Below are 24,373 nucleotides of genomic sequence, written 5' to 3'. Positions count from 1 at the left end.
TCTAGAGGAGTGACAGACATTAATATAAATAAATAAATAATAGATATGTACAAAAGGCCTATAGGACTGGGAGGGGGATGAATAAATGGAGCAGGTCACGGCAACTTGGGAGGGGGCTTAGTCAGGGAAGGCCTCTTGGAGGAGGTGTGTCTTCAATAAGACTTTAAAGCGGGGTTGAATAATTGTCTGTCAGATTTGAAAAGGGAGGGTATTCTTGGCTAGAGGCGGGACGTGGGCCCAAATGCTGGAGGCGAGATAGACAAGATTGAATTCTACAGAACGTAGAGTGTTTTTTCAGAGGGACATCCCCTTTTTCCAGGAGCCACTGCAATCCCCTTCCAGGCCTTTGCTAAGATGGATGCCAACCCCGAACAGAGAAGGCTGGGAATTTCAAGTGAATAATCCAGATATAAAGGCAACTGACACCTGTTCCCATGTCTGTACCAGGCAGGGGATGGGTCATCTGAAAACTAGACTGTCCAGTATAAAAACCAGATGAGTGGTCACATTATCCAAGCTCTAGGCGTTGGAGGTCTAAAAGGGATGATGGATATCAAGCAGCTGAAATGCTTACATTCTAAGCCAAGTGCTTAGGTCACAGAGATCTCAGGTCAACACAGCTCAAGCTGTTCAAATAACCACTATCCACCTTTGTGCAAACAGGATGTATTAAAAAAAAGAAGTTGAAGCTAGCATCTTTAGCTTCTAGTAAACCTTCTACGTAGAAAGCTCCCACAGTCTTGTAGCCTGCCAAATAGCAAACCCAACATGTTTGTGTTCAGATTCAATTTTCCAACTATCAAGCTAGTTGTACCATACAGGAAAAATAAATAGCTATTGCTTTTCAGGTAACAAAGGTAAGCATAGAATATGTGACTCATCATTCTAGAGCAATGGCTTATAATGTGCCAGTGAGATATGGTGAGTTTGAAAGGTTGAATAAGGGGGGATGTATTTTGTCAAAGGGCTTGTTTCCTTCTATAATCCTAAATATTGGTCACACCTTTTAAACCTGAGATGTGAGCAACCTGAAGGTCAGTAAGTAGAGTCATGGTCAACAATGCTCCTCTGAACCAGAATAGTAGTTGGAATATGAAGTTCTAGCCATTTCCACCATTAGGTACAATCATGTGACCATACGCAAAAGTTTAACCTTCCCACAGCAAAGTCTGGTTGGTAATGGCATCACTCTCCACGACACATCATTTCAGAAGCAGCATGGCCTAGTCAAATAAGAATCGACTTGGGAGTCAGGAGACCAGGATTCTCTCCTTGGTTCCACCACTTGCCTGCCACGTGACCTGGAGCAAGTCACTTGACTTCTCTGTGCCTCAGTTTCTGTATCTGTAAAATGGGGACTTAGTTCCTGTTCTCCCTCTATTTAGACTCTGAATTCCATATCAGACTGGAACTGCTTCCATTGTTTTCATCATCCCAGAGCTTAGAACAGTGCTTGGAACGTGGTAAGTGCCTAACAAATACTATTATTATTATTGTTGTTGTTATTATTATTATTATTAGAGTTGTTAATATTTGGGGAGATACCACCTAAGATATTTGCAAGACATAATAACTCAGTTACTACCTGCAGCATGGCCTAGTGGATACAGCATCGGCCTAGGAGTGACAAGAACCTGGGTTCCAATCCTGTTTCTGACACTTGTCCAATGCATGACCTTGAGCAACTCTCTTACCTCCTCTGTGCCTCTGTTACTTCATCTGCAAAATGGGGATTAAGACTGTGAGCCCTGTGCTGAACAGGGAGTGTGTCCAACCTGATGAACTTGTATCTACCACAGTGCCTGGCACATAGTAAGTGCTTAACAAATACCATAAAACAAACAAAAGGAAAAATCTATTCTGAACTACATACATTTATTTTTTGCTAAATCTTCCACTGTAAAATTTCTATTTAGTAATAGGGAATCAAATAAAAATGAAGCATGGTTGCTGGGAGTATCAGAAATTGCATGAAGGGTTATCATCTTTTTGAGGTAAGACTCGTTTATCAGGAGAAGTCCTCCAAGATAAGTGGATAAGCTGCCTTCATACCTCACTAAGGTATGAAGTATTCAATAACTAAGTGGTTTAAACTACGTTAGTCATCGGCCTAGCAACAAGGTGAGCAGGAGAATAGCAAAGTGAGACAGTCCCATGAGCCACTTCCACCCTTCCTGGAGCCACTTTCTGTCCCCTCCACCATCTTCCCTAACAATTTAGCCCACTGCACCCTCTCTATGGCCCCCAGAGGGGCCTCGTGGTGGTGACTTTGGGGCTGATGGGCACCCCTTTCCTTGTGGCATACCTGGGGGCGGAGGGGTTGAAGAGCACTGACATCCCTCAATCTGCTGTATGGATCTCTGGCCCGCCCATTTGACAGTGTGGGGCTTCCCCAGTCTGAGGCTTTATGGCATCCCAGAGTCCTCCGAGTCCTCACTGTCTCCCTGGCAGCACCGTCCTGAACGATTCTCTCTGGCTTTCTCTTGGCCTCTGTGCCCCACTACAATTTTACTGTGTCAGATGATTGGCAGATCTTCCAATCAATCAAATCATGTCTGCAGAAAACAAAACAATCAGAGGACGAGGCCCATGACCATGTCATAAATCAACCCCTTTAACTGGGTGGAGGACAAATCAGATGGAGGTGCCCAAGGACGGCTGTAATCTAATCAAACGCAGGCAAGGCGATTCATTTCCGTACCATGTATCCTTGTCAGCTTGACTCAGACCTAAACCTTGCTTCTTCACTTCCTACTGCCAGTAAGGGGGGGCCTCTAGAGATGAAGCAGAAAGGACATTACTCTGGACAAAATGCCCAAGGCATGCATTTGATTATTAATATCATTGGAATGATTATTATCATTAATAATCATGATAATATTCATTTATTCATTCAATCATATTTATTGAGCACTAACTGTGTGCAGAGCACTGTACTAAGTGCTTGGGAAGTACAAGTTGGCAACACATAGAGACAATCCCTACCCAACAGCGGGCGATAATTGAGGTATTTGTAAAGCACTTACTATGTGCCAAGCACTGTACCAAGCAATGTGGGAGATACAAGTTAATCAAGTTGGACACAGCCTCTGTCCTATGGGGGGCTCACAGTCAAAGTAGGAGAGAGAACAGACAATGAATCCCCAATATACCCCTTTTCCTCTGCTCCCCCTCCCCTCCCCATCACCCCGACTGGCTCCCTTTGCTCTCCCCCGCTTCACCCCCCAACCAAAGCACTTGTGTATATATGTACATATTTATAATTCTATTGATTCATTTTGAGGATGTGTATATATCTATGATTACATTTATTTATACTGATGTTATTGATAGCTGTTTACTTGCTTTGATGCCTGTCTCCCCACCTTCTAGACTGAGAGTCTGTTGTGGGCAGGGATTGTCTCTATCTGTGGCTAAATTGTATTTCCCAAGTGCTTAGTAGAGTGCTCTGCAAGCAGTAAGCGCTCAATAAATACAATTGAATGAATGAATGAGGAGGAAGTTGTGGCACTGAGAAGGACATACCCAAAGTCACACAACAGATGAGCGGAAGAGTGAAGAATCGAACTCAGGTCCACGATCTTTCCACTAGGCCCCACTGCTGCTTAAGGCAACACTCCATAGGGAATAGTCCTAAGAAATTTGTGGTGGCAGACGGCAGACCCATACACTACACTTAACAGGAGTATAGAAGTGATGGTATATCACTAATCTCCCTTCTACTGAGATCGTGAGCCTCACATGAGACAGGGACCTTGTCCGACCTGCTTAACTCGTATCTACCTCAGCACTTAGGACATATAGTAAGCGCCTAACAAATATCACAAGTATCAATACCAGGATGGAGCAGGAGTCTTGGGTAAGGAATGGGTTAGGCTAGTTTAATCAGAGCAGAAGCTGCTGAGAGCAGCAGGAAGGGGAATGGATATGATCTGGCATTTTGATAATCCAACTCCCAACCACCCAACCAATATAAATTCAATGTCAATATAATTCGTGCAGCCTACTCGTTTTTCAAAACAATTTTAACGAAAGATTTCTCTATTGTACTTTCAACAATTTGCTCTGTATTTCAAACCTACTGTTTCAAGAAATCAGATTGGAAACTGCACACGAAGAGGTTATCTGGTTCAGTTAAGAATTATCCATCACACAGTTACAACCCTTCCAATCACAACAGGAAACAAATTCCAGGCTTTAGAAGGATTTTATTCACCTCCTTCAAAGAAGGAAACTTTAAAAGTTTAATTTGCCGTTAAGCCACATTGTGACTTTTTTCAAGGGCTCAAGAAAAGAAAACAGAGTAAGTGCAAGAATGCCGACTTAGTCAACTGGAGTTTTGTAGAGTCTGGTTTGACTGTTTTATAGAATAATATACTGAGATAGCCATGTTTTTGTTAATTTTGATTTCTGATTTACTGTTGTTTTTAAACATTACCACTTTTTTCTGGGCACTTTTACAGCCAAAATCTTTCCAGAATCACCTTAAACTAGCTCATGTCTCTTTCAACATTGATATTCAATTATTCCTTTTTTCTTTAAAACTTTGATTTTAAAAAGGAAAAATGGCAGGACAGGCTATAGTAAAACCATGGATTTACCCAAATCTTTAAGCTCAGGCTATTTTCTTTTAGGGGAAAAAAAACACAGGGAGAAGAAGAAGGAGGTACTACATTCTCTTCAACTTCAAACTTAACGGAGGGTGTTTCTGAGGCCCCATTTCCTCCATCAACCTAAAAAGAGCAGAATTCATGCTGTTTAACCTAAATCCTACCGGATGTAGATAAATCCTACATTCCCCATACATATTGCTGTGTTCTAGGAGTAGGGCAAGTCAAGGTTAAGTCTGCTCAGCATCTTGAATTGGTTTCTATATATCACATTCATGGGTCTGTCCAGCTAAGTCTGAATTTCCAAATAAATATCTTCTGAAGGAATTTCTGTCACAAGGTGTGTCTTATTTTTTATCTCCTTTGGTTACTATTTTGTGTGCCTATTCTGGCTAGGTTGGAGACTGAAAGTGGTCAAAAAGTCACATTATGTCGGGACTTAGGCATTTTTCAGTGGCGCTGAACCATAATTAATGAAGAAGATGGTGCTTGAAGGAAACTCTTCCTCTCCTTGCAGCAGTGTGACTCAGAGCAAGAGACAGTGAAGAGGCAAAGGTTTTTAAGAAGATGAGGAACCATAGCATATATGTTTTTGGTCTTCTGTACTTCCTCAGGCTAAGTTACGCTTTCCATTCCCAACCAGGGACTTTGCCAGAGAGATATGGGTGCATACTCAGGAGGAAACAATGGGGAAGGAAGAGGAATGAAGAAAAGACAAGTCTCTAAGGGAAGCAATAGTGTTTAACAATAGGGCCCTGTTAGTAGATCTGTAGATCCACTCAATCGCCACTATAATGAGTTTCAATGTTGCACTGTTATCAATTCAATCAATTAGCCAATCAATAGTATTTTGTTTATTACCTATTGTGTGCAGAAACTCTGTAAGGAGCACTTGAAGAGAGCTCAGTACAGGAAAAACAGTTCTTGCCCTTCAGAACTTTACAATCTAAAGTAAGATACAGATGTAGAATGAATCATTGACAAGAAGAAAAAGAGAAAGGAAGACTGGATAGGTAAATAAATTAACGCTTTATCAATAGAGTAGTTATACTGATACCTACAACAATGTAATGGGTACCTGCAAATGCATATATTAGTAGTTCCTATTTGGGAGGATGTGATCTCCTGAGGAGGAAATTAATGGAGAAACAATTCCTGAAGCAGGTGAGATTTCAGAAGATGCGGAAACTGTGGCCTGACAGATTTGAATGAATGAATAAATGAATGAATGAATGAATTTGAAGGAGAAAGGAGTTCCAGGCAGATGGAAATACGTGAGCAAGGGATTGGACGTGGGATATATGACAGTGAGATACCGTAAAAAGGCCAGTTTGGTGGGAACCAAATTTGTAACTTGGGGTGAGGCGGGTTAAGAGAGTTCACATGTAAGAGCTGGTGTGCTGCATTAAGACCAGTTATCATGAGTTTCTGCTTGATGTGGAGAAGAATGGATAAAAGCACTGCCACTTTGTACGGGGCATGAAACTCTGCGCACTGAAATTTAAAGTTTATGGCCTCTCTCAAATGGGACTTGTTCTAATGAACTGTTACAGACGCATATGATTATTTTATGGTTTTGTTTTTGACACTTACTACATGCCAGGAACTGTACTAAGCATTGGGGTAGTTGGGCTAATCAGATTGGTCATGGTCCACGTCCCACAACTGGGATTAGAACTCGGGTCATCTGACTCCCAAGACCATGCTCTTTCTACGAGGCCACACTGCTTCCCACACTTTGGTCTGTCATCTCCCACCTCATTTTCCCCTCGGCCTCTCTCTAACACCCCATATATTGTTGCCCTAGTTCAGAGAACCAAGTATGGTACTCTTTTATAATTCAGAAACTAGCAAAATCAGCATGGTTTAGTCCCAGATTTGATCCAGGTTCATAGTAGGATTAATTTATTTAAATTTATGTCTGTCTCCCCCCCATAGACTGCAAGCACACTGTGGGCAGGGAACTTGTCTACCAACTCTGTTTTATCGTACTCTCCCGAGCACTTAATACAGTGCTCAGCACACAGTAAACTCTCAATAAATACCACTGATTCGTTGATTTCAGTTAGTCTCCATTTCTCAGTTAGTGAATATGGGCATTAATCAATCAAACACTAAGTGCTGAATAAATACCACTGTACCATTGATTGATTGACTTCAGTTAGCCTCGATTTTTCAGTTAGTAAACTTGGGTAATAACAATCAATCATCAATAAGTGCCCCTTGTCACATAACACTGTAACAGACACTGGGGAAATTGAAGACCTGGTCACCGATCTCAAGGAGCTGACCATATAAAGGAATAGACCAATTCATCGCATGGACAATGTGACAAAGTTTCTGGGATATCATCATGTAGAGAACAAACAGAGTAACACAATAGTCGAAGGTCAAAGAATAAATCTCTTTTAATGCGATTGATCAGTGGTGTATTGTACCTTTGAAAGACAGTTGATTTGAAAATGTCCCTGAACTGAAGCACTCATCTTGAATGGGTGTAATAATAATATTCCCTGAATAACTGTGGTATTTGTTCAGCGCTTACTATGTGTTGAGCACTGTTCTGAGCACGGGGTACTCTTAATCTCCATTTTACAGATGAGGTAACTAAGGTACAGAGAACTGAAGTGACTTGCCCAAGGTCACACTGTAGACAACTGATGGAGCAGGGATTAGGAGCCAGATCTTTCTGACTCTCGTGCTCTATCTACTAGGCCATGCTGCTTCTAGCATATAGTAACCGCTGACCAAATACCATCATCATCAATAAATACGATTGATTGATTGATTGATCATCATCATTATTATTATTATTACTAAACATAGTGGTGGGTATAATAAAATCGGGTCCCAAGTGGGGCTGACAGTCTAAGTAGGAGGGAGAACAGCTATTGAATCCCCATTTTGCAGATGAGGGAACTGAGGCACAGGGAAATGAAGTGACTTACCCAAGGTCACACAGCAGGTATGTGGCGGATCTGGGATTAGAACTCATGTCCTCGGACTTCCGGGTCTGGGCTCTTTCCACGCTGCTTCCCTACACTTACCTGAATTTAGGTAAGTAGTATTCCCTAAACATTTTCAGGTAAAGCTATTTATAATTTAATAAAAATTTAAGTACTTACTAAGTGCCAGCCCCTGCACTAAGCACTGGGGTAGACACAAACTAATCAGGTTGGACACAGTCCGTGTGCCACAGCAGGAATCTTTATTTTACAGGTGAGGTAACAGAGGCACAGAAAATCTAAGTGACTCGCCCAGGATCATACAGCAGACAAGTAGCAGGGCTGGGATTAGAACCCAGACCCTTCTGACACCGAAGCCTGTGCTCTACCCACTAGAGTATCCTGCTTCTTGTGGCTTAGTGTTTTATGTCAAATCTTCTCTCTGAATTGATGGTTTACAGTTTAATGTAATTGTGGAACTTGTTTAGCATTTAGAAAGCACGGTTCTAAGCATTGGGAGTGATGTAAGAGGATCAGATAAGACTCAATCCCCATCCAAAATGGGACCATAGCCTAAGTGGGAGGAAGAACAGGTATTGAGTCTTCATTTTACAGATTAGGGAACTGAGACTTGGAGAAGTTAAGTAATTTGCCCAAGGTTTAATAAATGCATGAAGCAAGTTATGAAAGCTTTGATTTTCAACTAAACCGAAAGCTCTTCTTAGTAGAAGCTTTCCCCTTTAATTTCAAAAATCATGTTTATTTTAAGAGAATCACAAACCATGTGTTTCTGATTCTCTTCACTGAGTCCATCTGAAATGTTGTTTCCTAAGATTGTACTAATGGAAAAGAAGCTTTTTTATTGGGTGCTTAAAGTGCTTTAAAGCTGTAGCAATTTGCCAAATGCAAAGTAACTCAATTCTCAAAAGAGTGAAGTTCTTGGTACCTACCGTATTTTCCTACCCACAAAACACATTTCACTGAAGTATCCAAGCACTGAATGTGTCATTCTTTGCAAAGCAAACTTGGCAAAGTACATTTTCTAAGCTGTTAGTTTAGAAAGCACTGAATTCTAAGTTCTGCAAAATTGAAGACTTTAAGTGATGAAATGAGCAATCCTTTCACTGCCTATCTACTTCCTGCCATTAATGGACAGTTAATTTGAGGCTATTTGAGGAATTTAGGTGAAGCGACAAGATCACATCAGGGAACGTAACTATTGTTGCCATGACTCAGAACGTGGGTGAGTAACAGCATTTATACAAATGTATAAGCATTCCTATTGATATCAAGTATATGTGTCTGTGTATTTCAGTGGAGAAAAGCAGGGGAGGAAAAGGAAGAAGAGAAAAAAAAGGAAAGAAAGAGGAGGATGAAAGGATGGGAGGATTAGGAGGAAAGTGGGAGAAAGGAAAAGATAACAAAGAAGAAAATTAGAAGTCAATCAGAGCGTGGAATTTATTTACTATGTGCAGAGCACGGTACTAAGTGCTATACAAAAGAGCTGGTGGACACATTCCCTGCCCATATGGAGCTTATAGTCTAGAGGGGGGAGAAAATTATAATTTATTCTTTAAATTAAAATGAATTATGGGTATGTTCATAAATGCTGTGGGGCTGAGGGTGGGGTGGATATCAAGTGCTTGAAGGGTACAGATCTCAGAGCAAAGGCAATGCAGAAGGGGGAGAGGGTAGGGGAAATGAGGAATTGTGATGTGATTTTAATAAGGCTTGAAGAAGGAAGAGAAGGCAGAAGAGGGAGCCAGTCCTCGGCTGCGTTGCGGCCGGAGACAGTGGGAATGCAGGGACGGGGATGGCGAGACCACAGGCAGCTTCAGTTCACTCATTCATTCATTCAATCGTATTTATTGAGCGCTTACTGTGTGCAGAGCACTGTACTAAGCACTTGGGAAGTCCAAGTTGGCAATATATAGAGACGGTCCCTACCCAGCAATGGGCTCACGTCTAGAAGGGAGAGACAGAGAACAAAACAAAACTTATTAACAAAACAAAATAATTAGAATAAATATGTACAAATAAAATAGAGTAATAAATACGTACAAACATATATGCATATATCCAGGTGCTGTGGGGAGAGGAAGGAGGTAAGGCGGTGGGGGAGAGGAAGGAGGGGACTCAGTATGGGAGGGCCTCCTGGAGGAGGGAAGGCCTTCCAGTTGGTAGACTGGAAGCCTGGGTGGGGGCTAGCAAGAAGCAGATGGACTATATGTACAGTTGCAGTTGGGATTCCTATATAGAGCCGGGGACAGCTCAGAACATAGGGGACGGAGGGGTGAGGGAAGGGACCAGGTGGAGGTGGGATGGAGGGCAGGGGGGCAGATCTCCAAGGCGGCAGCAGCTCTTTATACTTGCCCAATGCTTAATAAGGTACTCTGTACACAGTAAGTGAGAAGCAGCATGGCCCAGTGGCTGGAGCACAGGCTTGAGAGTCAGAAGGACCTGAGTTCTAAGCCTGGCTCCGCCACTTTTCTCCTGTGTGATCTTGAGCAAGTCACTTCACTCTAGGAGCAGTGTGGCTTCGTGGAAAGAGCATGGGCTTGGAAGTGAGAGGTCGTGGGTTACAATTCCGGCTCCACCACTTGTCAGCTGTGTGACTTTGGACAAGTCACTTAACTTCTCTGGGCCTCAGTTACCTCATCTGTAAAATGGGGATTAACAATAATAATGATGATGGCATTTGTTAAGTGCTTACTATGGGTGAAGCACTGTTCTAAGCGCTGGGGTGGGGGTGGGATAACAGGTGATCAGGTTATCTCACAGGGACTCACAGTCTTAATCCCCATTTTTTTACAGATGAGGTAACTGAGGCCCAGAGAAGTTAAGTGACTTGCCCAAAGTCACACAGCTGACAAGTGGCAGAGGCGGGATTAGAACCCATGACCTCTGGCTCCCAAACCCGGGCTCTTTACACTGAGCCACACTGCTTCTCTGTGACTGTAAGAAACCCCACATGGGGCAACCTGATTCCCTTGTATCTACCCCAGTGCTTGGCACATAGTAAGAGCCTAACAAATACCATCATTATTATTATTATTGTTAATACTTTTCTGTGCCATAATTACCTCATCTGTAAGCTGGGGAACAAGACTGTGAGCTCCATATGGGATGTGGACTGTTTCAACTTGATTAGCTAGTATCTACCCCAATGCTTAGTATAGTGTGTGGTCCATAAGTGAATGCTTAACAAATACCATTAAAAATAAGAAAAGACCAACTACATATGAGGAGAATACAGCAAATCTCTCCAATCCACTTGGTACCATTATTAGCTTTTGCTAAGGAGAGTCAAGGACGAATCCATACAACAAGATCAAGGAAGTTGCTGGTTCGTGTGTGTGTGTGTGTGTGTGTGTGTGTGTGTGTGTGTGTGTGTATTTTATTAGGAATGGGTCTACCAACTCTGTTATATTGCATTTATTCATTCAATCAACCATATTTTTTGAGTGCTTATTGTGTGCAAAACACTATACTAAGCACTTGGGAGAGTCCAGTACAACAACAGACACATTCCCTGCACACAATGAGCTCATAGTCTAGAGGGGGGAGACAGACATTAATATAAATGAATATATAAATAAATTACAGATATTTACATATGTGCTGTTGGGATGGGAGAGAGGATGAATGAAGGGACGGATGAATGATGATGAAGTCAGGGTGATGCAGAAGGGAGTGTAACAAGAGGAAAGGAGGGCTTAATTAAGGAAGACCTTTCATTCATTCATTTATTCATTCAATCATTTACTGAGCGCTTACTGTGTGCACAGCACTGTACTAAGTGCTTGGAAAGTCCAAGTTGGCAACATATAGAGACGGTCCCTACCCAAAAGTGGGCTCACAGTCTAGAAGGGGGAGACAGAGAACAAAACAAAACATATTAACAAAATAAAATAAATATAATGAATATGTACAAATAAAATAAATAGAGTAATAAATACATACAAACATATTTACATATATACAGATGCTGTGGGGAGGGGAAGGAGGTAAGGCGGGGGACTTCTTGAAGAGTCAGGAAAGCCTTCTTGGGATCTCCCAAGTGCTTAGTACAACACTCTGCATACAGTAAGCTCTCAATAAATATGATTGATTGATTCTTTGTTATAGAATTGAAAAGGACAGATGAGACATGGAAAGATGTATCCAGATATGACCCTTATGTGAACCTCAATTGCTCTGTGTGTGTAAATCCCTGTTTCTTTTGTGCAACTCTCCAAGTCTTTGATATATACTATATCAGTGGTTTTTCCTCTTTGGATCTTCCTTTTTCTCATTCTCCTCCCAGTCTGTTTGGACCAGGAGTTCCACTCCCAGGAAATCCTATCCCCTGTAGGTGGAGGATGAGGGCATTCCACGTTCAACTACAGAAGAGCTGGTCCGTTTACATGTGGGCTAATTTTCCCTCCTTGTTGACTATGCTGATTGGGTTGATTTTGTCTCATGACCAAATTGGGTAAATTGCTTCTTTGCCTTGTTTGCTTTCAAAAGGGTTTTACTAATTGGCCACTTCAGCCTAAGACTAGTTGCATTCATGTGCAGGCATCCAAAGGATTTATTTCATCCCACTTAAATTTCATTAGGATATTTCCATCAGTTGTGTCTCATTTTTGCAGTGAAAAACATCCAGTCAAGACTGAAAACTTATGGGTCATTCTGTAGATGCTCCAAGTCACATTTCCTAAAATTAAATCCTAGTCATTCTTTATGGCATTATCTGTAAAGCACAGAGAAAGGGCCCTCAATCAGCAGCTGCTTGGTGATTTCCAAACTCCTGATTTTTAATCAGATTAACTCATTTTCCAGGATGAATTCCAAAACAGCCCCAGACCATTTAGAGAGTTCACAAACTACACAAAAAAGCAATCCAAACTATTGCTGGTAGTCTCCTTCCAGTAGCATCTGACTCATTAAAATGCTTCATGATCAAAGTGCTGGCTTTTATTCAGGATTCCCATCTCTAAAAAAACATTTCTTAATCTATTTTGGGGGATGGTCCTTTAATCTACAGTGATATACAAATTACCTGATGACTTTGAGCAATCTATTCTCTTAGACTGTATATCATCACCTTGAATGCTAACAGTACACATACACCATTTGGAAGAAATATCTCATTAGTCCTCAAATACTCAACACAATATGAACGTAAAGCAAAATATTTCTTTAATTTCTCTTTTATATCACATATCTATTCTTTGTATTCAATTCTGTCACACTATCACTATTCTATTCCTTCTACATTATTTTTCCTGATAGTTATATGTCCAGTCATTTTTCTCTCCACTACTATCTTTTGCTGCATGAATTTCCTATGTGTTTCAAGATCTGCATCTCCAGAAGAGCAGTCTAATCACAACATCACCTAATCTTTGAGGAAAAATATTGTTTTTCTCTTTCAGTTTGCTTTATAGTTTCATTAGTGGATGTAGTAGTAGTAATAATTTTCATATTTACTGACTGTTCACACTGAACCTTTGAAAGTACAAATATGAACATGAGAGACTTTGCCTACAAGAATCTTACACTTCAGTGGGGAAACAGACAGAAAACTATATGCAGTCAGTCAGTCATATTTATTGAGCACTTACTGTGAGTTGAACACTTTTCTAAGCACGTGGGAGAGTACAATATAACAATAAACAGACACATTCCCTGCCCACATGAGGTTACAGTCTGGAGGGCATTGAGACAGATAGTAATATAAGTAAATATATTAGAGATATATACTTAAATGATGGGGGGCTGGGAGGGGAGACGAATAAAGGGAGCAAGTCAGGGCAATGAAGAAGAAAGTGGGAGAAGAGGAAAGAAGGGGTTAGTCAGGGAAGGCCTCTTGGAGAGATGTTCCTTCAATAAGGCTGTGAAGTGAAGGAGAGATATGAGGATGGAGGGCATTCCGGGCCAGAGTCAGGACATGGGCGAGAAGTCGGCGGCAAAATAGACAAGTTCGAGGTACAGTGAGAAGGTTAGTATTAGGAGAGTAGAGAGGTGACGTAGGAGGGGACAAAGTGATTGAGTGTTTTAAAGCCATCGGTGAGGAGTTTCTGTTTTATGCAGAGTTGGATGGATAACCACTGGAGTTACTTGAGGAGAGGGGAAACATGGCCTGAGTGTTTCTGTAGAAAAACCATCCGGGCAGCAGAGTGAAGTATGGACTGGAGTCAGGGCAGACAGGAGGCTGGGAGGTCAGCAAGGAGGCTGACACAGTAATCTAGGTGGGATAAGATAAGTGTATCAATATGGTCAGTGGTGTCTGAAATACATACACAACTGCTGGGGATTGACATAAATAAATAAACACTTAAAAGTACAAGAGATGGCTGAACTGCTAAGAAGATTTGGGGTACTGAGTTAATTGAAGGCTTTTTGGAGGAAGTAGGATTTTAAGACTTTTTTAGTGTAGAGGGCTGATATCTGGCAGCAGAAGCAGCGTGGCTCGATGGAAAGAGCCCAGGCTTTGGAGTCAGAGGTCATGGGTTCAAATCCCTCCTCTGCCAATTGTCAGCTGTGTGACTTTGGGCAAGTCACTTAACTTCTCTGTGCCTCACTTACCTCAACTGTAAAATGGGGATTAAAACTGTGAGCCCCCCCGTGGGACAATGTGATCACCTTGTAACTTCCCCAGCACTTAGAACAGTGCTTTGCTCATAGTAAGCACTTAACAAATACCATTATTATTATTATTATTATTATTATTATTATTATTATTATCTGGCAGATTATGGGGGGCATATTAAACCTTTAACATTATTAATTCATATTTCAATGAAAATATATAGATTTCAACATTCAACTAGTTCTTGCTAGTCATTTTGTTGCATTGTAAGATCACCCCAAATCCTTGTGACAATGAGAACATGAGCTACTATTTGCTCGGTAACTATTCTTCCTCCTTATACACAAATTCTGCTTAGTTGGAAAATATAAATATCATTCACTTTCCAGTGTATTCACTTCACGTACATGGCAAATGGATGTACTGGCTAGATATTGCTGACCATGCCACTGGAAAATTTCCTGTTGTTGCCTGCTAAGTTAGGATGGGCTGGGGATTAGGGAGGAGGGAGAAAGGGAATGGGAGGTAGCTAGTAAAGAAAATTTACCCAGGGAACAGCTAGCAATAACATGATGACAAATATCCTGACCAGTGATGACTAAAGATGGTACTCTGAGCTGCACCTGTCTACAGGTACATTGTCTTCCGCCAAAGGCAGAGAGAAGTGCAAGAGAGGAATATAGTTATCCATCTCCTTGGCAAACTGCTGGTCAAAGGATTTCCTGATTCGCAGAGACTTGGCACCAACTAATAACCTAGGTATCATATACCCTGGACCTTGAATCTGGTGATGACTCTGAGATGTTCTTGAACTGATTTTAACCCTACTGGTATACTGACAGTGATTTACCTACTCCAAGGATCTCGAGAGGGAGCTAAAGGAGGTTTGGAGTGAGTGCCCTGATTAAAGACTTCATGGTGATTTGTGCCACCAGACCTATAATCTACAGAACCTATGTTGATGCTGAATCCTAGGATGTGGGACAGGGAGTAACCACAACTCCAAATGATGTGGGTATCAGACTAAGAGAGTAATGCATCCTATTATGTTGGCAAATCATCAGGATTTCATTTTATAAGTGGTTAGATAATCAAATCATTTGCCTTTAGGAACAACTGTAAATTATTATTATCCCTGGGCAGGTAAATGGGTGTTGGAACAAATGACAGATTCTGCAGTTCTGCATCTGAACTCTTTCCACAATGTATGCAAGCCCCCTTGGATAAGGAAATATCCCCTCAGATGTATGAAACCAGAGGCAATAGACAGGGTGGTCATGAACTCAGCAGACACTCAAATACAGTTATTTTATTGTACCCTATAAAAGATTTGAGAGTTCCAATGGAAAATTTTAGCTTTAGAGACATTTGACAAGTTTCTCCTGAGTCCTTCTTGGGAAGTTGAAAATATGAAAGACAAATTGAACTTCATTCTCCCTGGTATAGCTCTTGGGTCTCCCTGTCTTTGACAGTCAGTGAGGAAGTTAGAATGGCACATTAATTCTTTCAGTTCTCTAGAACTTTGTGTACTGCATTTCTGCAGCAAACATTTTCTCAGTGACATTTGTTGAGCACTTACAGTGCCAAGCACTGTACTGAAAACTGGGGTAGAAACAAGATAATCAGGTCATCCCACATGGAGCTCTTAATCCCTATTTTGCAGATGAGGTAACTGAGGCACAGAGAAATTAAGTGACTTATCCAAGGTCCCGCAGTAGACAAGTGCTGGCGCCAGGATTAGAATCCCAGTCCCCTGTTTCCCAGTCCCCTGACTCCCCCAGTCCCTTCCCCAAATGCAAAAATGAAGGGGGCAGAGAAGAGGTGAGGAGCTGAGAGTGGAAGAGGAGGCTAATTACTTACCAGTAATTTAACGGTATATTGAGTGCTTACTTTGTGCAGAAAAACTGACCAAGCATTTGGGAGAGTACAATACAGTAAGCAGACAAGAATCCTGCCCTCAAGGATCTTACGGTGTAACAGGGGAGACACATATTAAAAGAAATTACAAATAAGGGGGGCAACTAACTGCAAAGATAAGTACATAAGTGTGGTGGGGAAGGGGGAGAGTACCTAAGTATTTAAGAGGTGGGACCAATAATAATAATAATAATAATAGTGGTATTGGTTAAGCACTTAGTATGTGCCAGGCACTACACTAAGTGCTGGGGTGGTTGCAGGTAAATCAAGCTGGGCAGAGTCCCTGTCTCACCTGAGCTCACAGTCTTAATCCCCATTTTACAGATGAAGTAACTGAGGCACAGTTTAGTGACTTGCCCAAGATCACACAGCAGATATAGGGGTACAACCCAGGTCCTTCTGACTCTGAGTCCTTCTGAAGGCCACATTTCTTCTAGGTGCATGGACAGACAAATAGAGAGGGAAAATAGGGTGGGGGGATGAGAGCTTAGTCTGGGAAGGCTTTTTGCAGGAGATATGATTTCAATAGGACTTTGAAGATGGGGAAGAGTGCTTGTCTGTTGGATCTGTAGGGGAAGAAAAAGTGTGCGCAAGGGGTTGATGATGGGAGAGGCTAGAGCACGGCACAGTAAGTAGGATCTATTAGAGGAGAGAAGCGAGTGATCTGGGTCGTAGTGGGAAAGGGGTGAGGAGAATTAAGGAGAAGAGAGATGATTGAGCGTCTTGAATCCAGTAGTGAGGAGTTTTTGCTTGTTGTAGGGATGGATGGGTAACCATTTGAGGCACTTGAGTTATGGCATGTATCAATTAACCTTTTACTACATGCAAAGAACTGTTTTAAGGATTTGGATAAACAGAAATAAATATATCAGTCCCACAAGGGCCTCACAATCTAGGTGAGGGTAGCCAGATAAAGGAAACAACAGCAATTAAAAACAACAACAAGACATCCTGTCAACAAACCAAGACAGAAGCATCAGGTCAGAGGAGTTCAAAAATGGAATTCTCCAGACTCTCCACTGCTTTAAGTCCTTAGTTAACAACAACCACCACTTTCCAAGGTTCTAAAGGTTGTACAGGTTCTGACATTGCTAGTCTGTGGTCCTGAGGGAGGAGGGAGAGAGAGAGACCGAGAGAGACCGAGAGAGAGACAGACAGATAACAAATTATAAAGACAGTACACAAAGCCCTGTGTGAGGATACAATTTCATTCTGTGAAACTTTCATTTTCTTGGAGATTAGGAAATTATAAATAGCAGCCATGGTGGTGGTCCAGAAAGATATTTGCTACTGGGGACTGAAAAGTTTTATACATTGTGCTATTTGCTATCAGAGAACAGACACACAGGCATGCAAGCTAGGAAGCTGCTCTGACCTTCTCCTCTTTGTTCTCCAGGAGGCCCCTTTTTTAAAGTAAAACCATTGATTATTTTTTTACTTCAGAAGGATACATATCACAACTAGTAGTAAATTGCCCATGATTCCCCATATTAGGTTCCCCAGGGAGCCTTCTGTAAGGGGAAACCAATGATTTCAACTTTTCAGGTGTGAGTTTGCCCTTAAATTATCTCTTTAATAGTCACAATCCATACCGTGTCAATAACAGGAAAACAAAGAGCCAGCCCTGGGTGGGCCAGGGAACAACAGATCCTTGTTTGAAAGGCTCAAGAGGGTATTTTTAACTACAAAATTTCTCTCTAGGTATCAACGTGCTACAAAAGTTCCCACCAAAAGGAGCTTTACAATCCAGTGACATATTGACTAGGTAATTGGACCCCAAACTGCATTTCACATTTATAAAGTTGAAATATTGGAAAAAAATATATATGTGATTCAGCCATCATGACCTAGTGGAAAAAGCTGAGTCAGAACAACTCGGTTCTAATCCTAGCTCCACCATGTGCCTGGTGTGTGACCTTGGACAAGTCATTTAACTTTTGAGTACCTGTTTCCTCATTTTTAGAATGGGAATTAAATATCCCTTCTCCTTGGACTGTGAGCCCCATTCGAGACGGTGACAGTCTGATCTGATTATGTTATCTTGAGAAGCAGTGTGGCCTAGTGGATGGGCCTGAGATTCAGAAGGAACTGGGTTCCTAGTGCCATTTCTGCCACTTGGGCAAGTAACTTCACTTCTCTGTGCCAAAGTACAGTGGGGATTGAGATTGTGCCAACCTGATTTGCTTGCATCCATCCCACCACTTAATACAGTCCCTGGCACATAGTAAGTGCTTACCAAATACCATAACTATTATCGTTATTATCATTATTATTATCATTTTATATATACCCCAGGACCTAGGCACTGTCTGGCACATAGTAAGCACTTAAATACCATTAAAAAATATGTAATCCCCAGCACTTGGCATGTATTCCCCAGTATTTAGCATAGTGCTTGGCTCATGGTAAGTGTTTAACAGAGAAGTGCTTAACAGAGACCACAATTATTCATTTATTCAATTGTATTTATTGAGCGCTTATTGTGTGCAGAATACTGTACTAAGCACTTGGGAAGTACAAGTCGGCAACATATAGCGACGGTCCCTACCCAACAATGGGCTCACAGTCTAGAAGGGGGAGACAGACAACAAAAGAAACAGTTCAGTATTTTCCACCCAGCTTGGGAAGCACCTCTACATCCTCCTCTCCTACATGCTGGTGACCGTTGTTTAGGTTTTCTCTTAAAGTAAGAGAGCTTGGCATAGGTGAAGATGGATATGAGAGTAAATTTGCAATTTTGGCTAGGTGGATTAGGAATCCAGGAGTAACGGGCTATAACACTGAAGAATTTAGAGTTTCAAGGAACCTACAATTGGACTTTCTTCTCAAAAGCAGGGATAGTGTCTACTAACTCTGCATCATACTCTCCCAAGCACTCACCTCCTGCAGATGATGTCAAAGTTAATAGTGATATGTATGAAATAACACAACTGAAATATTGTTGCAGATGCCAGGATAAACACCATGTATTCCCTCACCACACAGAGTATTTATTATTTAGTACTAAGAAGATTTTTAGAGAATGAAGAGAATTTAGAGAAACTGTTTCGAGTAGCAGTGTTGCCAAGTGGATAGAGCACAAGCCTGTGAGTCAGAAGGACCTGAATTCTAATCCCGGCTCTTCCACCTGTCTGCTGTGTGACCTTGGGTGAGTCACTTCACTTCTCTGGGCCTCAGCTACCCCATCTGTAAAATGGGGATTAACACTGTAAACCCTATGAGAGACAACCTGATCCCCTTGTAACCTTATCCGGTGCTTAGAACAGTGCTTTGCACATAGTAAGCGGTTAATAAATGCCATCATTATTATCATTATTATTGAACTGTGTCAAACCTGATTAGCTTATATCAGTCAATCAATCAATCAATCACTGATATTTATTGGGCACTTGACTATGTGCAGAGCATTGTTCTAAGTGCTTGGGAGAGAATGATACAACAGAATTAGCAGAAACATTCCCTGCCCATAATGAGCATGCAGTCTAGAGGTTGAGACGGACATTAATGTGAATGAATAATTTATAATAAATAATTAAAAGATGTGTACATAAGTTTGGTGGGGTTGGAGGTGGGGTGAATATCAAACATCCAAAGGTCACAGATCCAAGTGCACAGACTATGTAGAAGAGAGAGTGAGTCAGGGAAAAGAGGGTTTAATCAGGGAAGGCCTCATGGAGAAGATTTGGCCTTAACTGTACTTTGAAGGTGGAGAGAGTAGTGGGATGGCGTACATGGAGGGGGTGGGAGTGGGAAGGAGAAGGCAGTGAGATAGACGAGACTGGGGCACAGTGAGTAAAATGGTGACAGAGGAGCAGATTGTGTGGGCTAGACTGTAGTAGGACATTAGTGAGGGGAGGTAGAATGGGGTGAGCGGATGGAGTTCTTTAAAGCCAATAGTAAAAAATTTCTGTTTGATGCAGAGGTGGGTGAGCAGCCATTGGAGGTTTTTGAGGAATGGGGAAACACGGACTGAACATTTTTGTTGCTAGATGATCCGTGCAGCAGAGTTAAGTATGGATTGGAGTGGGAGAGGCAGAAGGCTAGGAAATCAGTGAGGAGGCAGATGCAGTCGGATAGGGTAAATGTTTGGATCAGCATGATAGCAGCTTGGATGGAGAGGAAAAGGTGGATTTTAGCAATGTTGTGAAGGTAGAACTGACAAGGTTTGCTGACAGATTGACTGTGGGTGGAATGAGAGAGATGAGTTGAGGACAATGCCAAAGTTAAGGGCTTGTGAGACTGTTGTACTTCCCAAGTGTTTAGTACAGTGCTCTGCACACAGTGAGGATAGTGGCATTATTTACAGGGATGGAAAAGACAGGAAGAGGACAGGGTTTAGTTGGGAAGATAGAGAATTCAGCTTTAGTCATGTTTAATTTGAGGTGTTTTCAAGACAAAGTAGTTATGTCTTGAAGGCACAAGGAAATTTGAGATTTCAGGGAAGGAGAGAGGTCAGGGCTAGGGATGTAGATTTGGGAATCATCTGGAAAGAGAGGATAACTAAAGCCATGGGAGCAAATGAGTTCTCCAAGGGAGTGGGTGTAGAGGGAGAATAGAAGGGGACCTATAATGGAGCCTTGAGGGACCACTACTATCAGAGGGTGGGAAGCAGAGGAGGAGCCAGGGAAAGAGATTTAGAAGGAGCCGTCAGAGATAGGAGAATCAAGAGAGAACAATGTCAGCTAATCCAAGATTGGTTAAAGTTTCAGGGAGTACGGGGTGGTATACAGTGTCAAAGGCAGCTGAGAGGTCGAGGACAATTAGTATGGAGTTGAGGCCATCAGATTTGGTGAGAAGAAGGACATTGCTTACCTTAGAGAAGGCTGTTTCTATCGAGTGATGGAGGCAGAAGACAGATTGGAGGTGAGCTGTTGTAAACAAGTTTGGAGAGAAATGGTAGGAGGGAGTTAGGGCAATAACTGCAGGGTGCTGTGGAGTCAAGGGAGGGGTTTTTATGATAGGGGATACATAAGCACGTTTAAAAGCATTGGGAAAGAAGCAAATTGAAGTGTGAACAGTTGAAGATAGCAGTCAAGAAGGGAAAAAGGGAGGGGCACATATTTTAAAAAAGTATGAAGGGATGGTCAGAAGCACAGGTAGAGGGGATAGATTTAGAGGGGGGTGAGAGATTTCATCTTGAGTTACTGAAGGGAATAGAGGGAGAGTCACAGAGGGTGAAGGAGGAGGGATTGGAGAGGAGCAGGGGAGCTTTTACGGAGATCACGCCAGATGGTTTCAAGTTTGTTGATGAAGTATGTGGCCACATCATTAGGGGAAAGATGGTGGGGACAAAGGGGGTCAGAAGATTTGAGAAGGGAGTTAAATTTCTGAAACAGCTAGCTGGGGCAGTGGCTATGAGAGTGAATAAGGAAGATGTATTGTTCTTGGGCAGTGGAGAAGGCCAAGTTGAAGCAGCCAAGAAGGCATTTAAGGTAGACAAGGTCAGAGAGATGTCTGGATTTCCTCCAACAGTGCTCCACAGCTCGGGCACAGGAGGGGAAAAAGCCAACTGTAGAGATGACCCAGGCTTGTGGATTAGTGGTATGAAACAGGCAGAGGGCCAGGGGAGCAAAGGAGTTCAGTTCAGTGGAGAGGGTGGTGTTGAGTGTTTTAATTTGCGTGTCACAAGAAAGTAGTTGAGGTATGGAGACTAAATGGGGTAGGATGGCTGTAGAATATTGTATCTACCCCAGTGCTTAGTACAGTCCCTGGAACATAGTAAGCACTTGAAAAATACCATTTGAAAAAACAAAAACAAAAAAACTGACCCCCTTTTGAGTAAAACTACCCTTTTCTGTCTTCTCCACACCCGACACCTCAATGTAACCTCCTCTACCTTTGGAAGTTTCGTAGCTCTGGTTCTCCATTACAATCCCAAATACATCCTCCAGAAATAATTTTAAAGTTGAACAAGACTCAGATGTTGTGGTAGATATGGCTGATCTGTGAGAATTATCGATCCCCCTCAAAGCAGGTGAGCCCAATATTACATAAGATTGCACACGAATTACTCTTAACTGTAAGCTCCTTGTGGGCAGGGAACATGTAGACCAACTCTATCATATTGTACACTTCCAAGTGCTGAGTTCAGTGCTCCGCACACAGTAAGCACTCAGTAAATCCGACTGATATGCAGAATGGGGAAAAACAACACAGGTTGATCCCTTTAAGAAATGGGCACCTAATAAAGACTATTCTTCATTAAAAACTTACCATTATTACTCTCTTCTTGGAGGTAGGTGAACCCAATTGGTGGTCAAGGAAAGTGGGAAGGATGAGGGTCAGTGTTCACGAGGGATGAGGAAGCAGCCTGTTGACTTTGGGAGAACTCCAAAAGGACTGCATATCCTAGGGGCTCACATTCTGTAGTTATTTATGTTTTCCTTGTAATTTACTCTAATTACTCAAACCACTTAAAACAACACCAAAAAATGTGTAACGCAGCATTGCCTTTTCAAGATAAGTTGTCTTACTATTGCACAACTCAAGAAAAATAAATGCGAACCTTGAGAAGTTGCCAACTCAAATACTGCACACCTGGCTCCCATTTGTTATGAGATTACCATGGAAAACAAAGATTCTTGACTTTTACACAAAAATTGTGTGGCCTTTCTCAGAAGTCCATTGTAAAACACTGTGACCTGACCTGGAAGAAACTGAGTAAAGAAGGAAAGCCCAAAGAGATATATTCAAAGATCTCCTGATCATCAGTGTCTCCTTCCCCTGGCCCTGAACTCCATGGCAACATTTTAAACAAAAGTGTAAAAAAAAAAAGGAAATATGACAGCAACCAAAAATGTTGGGTCTCTTCCATACATCCACCCATGTGTAGTGATAAAATGAAAATATGACAAAAATATTTTTCTTAAGCAGAATAATGTTGCTTTTCATCCTGAGATACCCAGGACCCATGAAACAAAACATTGTTCCTCCTATGCTCTTTGTTTTAAAATGTGTTTAAATACCTTAAATATATGGGTGAATTAATAGCCATGAAGAAAAACAAAATAAACATTCTAATAGCAGATTGCTTTGAGAGTCTATCCACACTCATCCAGAGCTAGTCAAGTAAAAAAAGTATTCCTCATTTCTGTAATCTTACCAATTCTTCAAAAATTAAGAAACTCTGGACAGAAGAAAGAGAATCTTTGGCTTGGAAGAGGCATGAAGTCATTTAACGTAATCGCTTCCCTCCAGGTAGGAGTGGAGTGAAAGCATTTTGGAGGTATTGCTAGCTATTTGAATTTTGAACATCCCCAAAGAACATAATGAGCCCGTTGTTCGGTAGGGATTATCTCTTTTTGTTGCTGAATTGTACTTTCCAAGAGCTTAGTACAGTGCTCTGCACACAGTAAGCTCTCAATAAATACAATTGAATGAATGAATAAATGAATAATAAAAAATAAATAAATGATGATGATGACAATAAGACTTCCCTTTGCCCCACTGCAATGTGTAAATTCTTAGGGCAGTTTGGTTCACTTCTTCCCATGACCCCAGTGCTTTGAAGAGAGACAGGTTTCCATTCTCTGGATTAGATACAGGCACAGCTAATCCGGGGCAGACGTTACAAAAAACATGATATCGGCAAAGATTTGTGGAACTGTTCCTAGCTCCACCTCCTCTCTTTAGTTAATCCTCTTACTAAGCTTTCCTTCTCCTGTTAGACTAGGTGATCTCTCAAGATACATTATTCTATGATATTATCATTCTCCTTCTTTGGTAAAGGGAACATAAGCACCAGTTACCAGGATATACACTCAGAGTGCCTGTGACAGCATTGTTTTGAAACTCTCGGACGAACTGCTTTCCATTAGTATATATGGCACTCATTTGCACTGATGGTATGGCTGAGGTACACCCAGGTTTCACAGCCAGAAAGAAGACAGGACACTATAAATGCACTTTAACCTCTGTTGGACTTTTACAACTATTTAATAGGGTGCTTTGCATCCAGGGAATGTCTGTTATATTGTTATAGTGTAATAATAATAATAATGATGGCATTTATTATGTGCTTACTATGTGCAAAGCACTGTTCTAAGCACCGGGGGTGGGGGGGATATGAGGTGATCAGGTTGTCCCATGGGGGGCTCCCAGTCTTAATCCCCATTTTCCAGATGAGGTAACAGGCACAGAGAAGTTAAGTGACTTGCCCAAAGTCACACAGCTGACAAGTGGCGGAGCCAGGATTTGAACCCATGACCTCTGACTACAAAGCCTGAGCTCTTTCCACTGAGCCACACTGCTTCTCTAGCAGATTGTCTGGTGGATTTGAGGAGGGAGGGTGATCCAGGCCAGAGGTAGGATGTTGGCCAGGGGCT

The 24,373-nt window shown here is 41.8% G+C and overlaps 1 long non-coding RNA gene across 1 annotated transcript in view; it reads right to left on the bottom strand.

Annotated features, from left to right (window-relative positions):
* LOC119944511 overlaps positions 1 to 24,373 on the bottom strand; it is a 101,665-nt gene that overhangs the window by 11,456 nt on the left and 65,836 nt on the right. The window lies entirely within an intron of this gene.

This window comes from Tachyglossus aculeatus, chromosome 23 (assembly GCF_015852505.1).
Source record: "Tachyglossus aculeatus isolate mTacAcu1 chromosome 23, mTacAcu1.pri, whole genome shotgun sequence".
Taxonomy (NCBI): domain Eukaryota; kingdom Metazoa; phylum Chordata; class Mammalia; order Monotremata; family Tachyglossidae; genus Tachyglossus; species Tachyglossus aculeatus.
This window is presented reverse-complemented; position numbering and strand designations above follow the sequence as displayed.